Raw genomic sequence first — 4,768 nt, forward strand, 5'->3', positions numbered from 1 at the left:
CATAAAGTTATGTTATTTTTGGATTGGTGGCAGGTGTTGAATATGACAATGAAGAAGGCTCAACAACCATGGATATTAGTAGTGTCAAAAATGACTAGAATTGTCCCCACCCCAATAACAAAAATCAGTAGAAGAAACCAGCTTCAATGTTTTAGTCCTTTGCTTGATAAACATCAACATTGGTATACTGGTTTTCTCTAAGGAGTAATTGAACAATATTGATTTTGAGGTCACAAGGTCAGGGTCAATCTATCTTGGGACATGAAGAGTTGATTGTATGTTGTTTTACATCCTGTTTGAGAATTTTTCACTCATATTGAGATATCCATATACCAATGAAGGGCTTTGAATTTACACCTCACTCAAAAATCTTTATTCCTGCACAAGCAGTAAATCTGTTAGCATGGTTGTAGTAAGCACTGAACTCTCTTCCAATATTGTGAAATTTATGGCCCTAGGTCAGGGTTTCTGGTGTAAGGGTGGGGCTCTTTTGTTCATATAGTAAAAATTCTTGAATTCTTCAAAAATCTGTGATCCTGGGGATGTACCAGACAAACTAACTGCATGGTTATGATTTAGCAAGGGTGTCTCTTACAAAATTGTTAAATTCATGACTCCTGGGTCAGGGGCTTTGGTGTTATGTTTGGGATCTACCCGGTATTGATCATACTGTGAAAATGCATTGATTCTTTGAACATCTTTTTTCTCTGGTCTTGGGTATAAAACAGCAAATTAATTGCATGGTTATGATGAGCAAGGATGTCCCTCTTACAAAATTGCGAAAGAAATGGACCCTGGGTCTGGGGTTCTGGTTTTAGAGTGAGGCTCTGTTGATTATACAGTGAAAATGCATTTATTTAATTCTTTTAAAATCTCGTCTGCTCTTGGGTATTCAACAGACAAACTAAGTGCATGGTTGTGATGAACAAGGTTGCCTCTTCCAGAATTGCAAAACTCATGGCCACTGGGTCAGGGGTTCTGGTGTTAGAGTGGGTTTTTATTGATTATATTGTGAAAAATGCATTAATTCTTCAATTTTTTCTTCTACTCCTGGGCATTTAAGGGCAGAGTACAAAGTTTTAATGATCAATGGTGTTTTTTTTAACGAGATTTTTGATATTCTTGGCCACTGGGTCGGAATTTTAGGGGTTCTGGTGCTGGATATGGCTCTATTGATTATGAAGGGGAATTTGTACTTGAGAAAAGTTATTCCACTTTGTTATTTACCTTTAATATTTAGTCATTTTAAGAAATGCAAAAAGACCAAGAGAGTCGAATGTGCTGTATTTACTGTTTTCATACAGTTATTTAAGTAGAACTAGCGTTTTTGGTGATAGTGTCAAATGAGAGAGTAGATTGTAATTTTACTAGGGGTTTGGGACATAGATCTACTTTATGGGTTGTTATTGTGTATATATCAGAGTAACTATTTTGTTGATCCCTGATCTTCCTATTTCCCTTGTATTTGGGCAACACATCTGTCTGTCAGTTTGATTATATACTTATTCAATTGCCATTCTATGGGTGCGCTACAGGATTGTATTATCCTCGGGTGACCGTTAACACCCTTGGGCCTCTTGCTTGAATCGGTCAAATCCTTCAAACTCTCCATGAAAAACAAATATATACGTATAGGATGGGCATGTATGAACTTACACTGTGAGATTGTGTCAAATATTCACACCGAGTAGTGAATTCTCTTTGGTCAACCGAGCGTCCATCTCAAGTTTGATGGGATGAAATATGATGGATGTGTACGACAAAAAAGTCTTAAACAGTGGACATGTATCAAAAACAAACAGCGGGTTTATAAGCTGCTTGAATGAAATGCCTGGGTATATTAATAAAAATGGTGAAACAGGACTATAAAAAGGAGTATAGTTTCTTCGCTAACTCAATGCGTTCGAATGAGGGTTGGAATTCTCTCTCTCTCTCTCTCGATATCTCTTCCTCTGTGTGTGTGTGTGTTACGTGACTCTAGGTCTTTAGGATTTTTTCGTCAAATTTTTGCAATGACATGCGACAACAATTATCAGCTTATCATTATGTTTGATGTTTTGTGTCCCCGGGTTTATTAATTACTGCGGATATAGCAGATAGAAAATCCATAAGTCGCCCTAAAACCATCAGTTTTAAACCAACAAAGCCACTCATTTGCATATTATTTTAGTATCACACGATTTTTAACCGAGAATTTGATACAGACGTACGAATCCTCTAGCAAAATACTCGACGTCGAGTTTCAGATTTCAAAGGATCGCTTTGATTTTATTTCGTCATTTTACGATATGTGCACACATTGGAATTATGTTTTTTCCGATAATTTTCAATTGTCAAGCTATCTGAGTTAATATTTAATCAATTCTTTGAAGGTATTTGTTACGGGTCTCTAAAGCAAATTTGTCATTCGTAGTGGCATGAATAATGAAACACTAAGGAAATAAGCAAACTGAATATTAGAAATATCAAAGCTTTCATGTACCACGGCCGTGGGTCCAATGCGGATGTAAGGTTGTCAATTTAAGTGTCCATTTTCTTCCGCATAAGCATACATCACCGCGGGGGGCTTTTCGTCGGAAAGCAAATATTTATTTGTCATGCAGATGACAAACGGACAAAATAAAAAACGTTAAATAGTATCAAATATTGTGCATATATGAATAAAGTATTCAAATTTCCTTAAAACAACGAGTGCACCTATAATCCACTTGAAGGTATGCAGTGGGCTTTAACATTCGAACAGAAATTATGCAAGGCATTTAGTATATCGAGGTGAGGCTGCCCCCCACCTTTCCCCCGATAACGTTTTGCTATTAAATAAACATGGATATTACCATTTCAGGCTGGCCCCCTCCCCACTTTTGTTGCAGTATGGTCAAATCCTCCCACTATATATGTAATACTATCTAAAAGAAAATTCTTGTCTGGAAAGTTGGACCCCCCCAGCCCCCGAAATAGTCCTTTTGCTTGTCAAAGTTTTTCGGGGATCTTCTCAATTATTTTTTCTGGCTGACCCCCTTTCTGGAAAAAAAAATATGCTACGTGCCTGTAATATACATCAAATCTGAGGGAGGGGGATTTTCGAAAATATTAATGATTAATTGAAAATAGCAAAATCTTACATAAAACATTAATAAATACCCCTTGATCTCTAGAAGTTAAACCATCTAGAATTTTCGATTCTATTTCAGTCATTCAGATACCCACCTTTCTATCCAGAGAAATCTGGTGAGTGTGAAAATTACGTCGAACTCTAAAATATCTAGTCGTGTACATATGTATATATGACATATCCCCTCCTACGATTGAACATTGGCTACTTTTCTTTTTTTCTTCTTTGTAACTGCTTCTTTTTACCATCGCTTCTTTTGAATTTAAAGTTTGATGCACACCCCACCCCATCTTACTCCACCCCCGTGGATTCTGTCACTGCATTGATATTTCGGGGTCATCATTTCAATCTTCCACTTCACTACGAACTTTGCGGTTTTTAGGATGGGGCATACAGTGGATCATATCCTTCTTCCTGTCACACATAGGACTGGGGCATACATACAGTGGATCATATCCTTCTTCCTGTCACATATAGGACTGGGGCATACATACAGTGGATCATATCCTTCTTTCTGTCACACATAGGACTGGGGCATACAGTAGGGCTGGGACGATATATCGAGATATCGATTCTGTGTGAGGACGATACGCATATCGATACGTATGAGGAAATATCGAAATATCACCCAGAAAGTTCTGACTTATGTTTTTCTTTGTTTACTTAAAATTTTAGGTTAAATATATAAAATAAATACGCTAAATATCAATATAAATATGAAGTAAATATAATAAATAACACCACTTGTGTAAATTAATTTTGTTTTAGAACAGATATACAACTTTTTTAATCAATTATTGTTATTTGTGAAGACATGTTTTGTTCATTTCAATGCGGAAAAAAGATTTTAAAACCAATTCAACATATCGTGATACATATCGTATCATGGCTCAAATATCGTGATACGTATCGATATAGAAAAAGTTGTATCGTCCCAGCCCTACCATACAGTGGGTCATATCTTTCTTCCTGTCACACACAGGGCTGGGGCATACGGTGGGCCATATCTTTCTTCCTGTCACAACAGGGCTGGGGCATACGTTGGATCATAGATCCTTCTTCTTTCCACCTGTATGTCTGTATTAAGGAACATGAGACAAACGTGAAAGACAAGATTGGTAGCCAGTTGAGAACTCCCTCATCTTGGTGGCCAGAAGACTTGGTTTGATGGCACATGCCATTCTAAAACCAGGGACGCCATTTTCTCATTTTCTTAGAGAGCACTTCGATTTCCGTAAACTTTTCTCATGTTGTAAATTTTAGTTGTAATGGTACTATTTTTATTTGATGCCGTATGACATTCTAAAACCGGGTACACCATAAATTCTTCGTTCTTTGAGAGTGCTTCGATTTCCGTAAACTTTTCTCATGTTGTAAGTTGTAGTTGTAATGTACTTGTTTGAATGTAAGAGCCAACAAGAGGGACATATTGGTGTTGTTTAAGATTCTTATCTGTCTGTCTATCTGTCTACCTGTAACAAATTCGTGTCCGGGTTATATCTAGTGAATAATTTATTGGAATTGATTCAAATTTCAGTATGTTATTGGTTTGTTGTCATAATATGTCATGACCTTTACACAGTGATGTGTCTCAAAGGTCAATGTTGTTGCTATGGGTAATGAGGTGTCCGGACTCAGCACTGGAATCCTTAAATG

This window comes from Saccostrea echinata, unplaced genomic scaffold (assembly GCF_033153115.1).
Source record: "Saccostrea echinata isolate AGI-Se365-2 ecotype Australia unplaced genomic scaffold, CSIRO_AGI_Sech_v1 ptg000022l, whole genome shotgun sequence".
In the NCBI taxonomy this organism is placed as follows: Eukaryota; Metazoa; Mollusca; class Bivalvia; order Ostreida; family Ostreidae; genus Saccostrea; species Saccostrea echinata.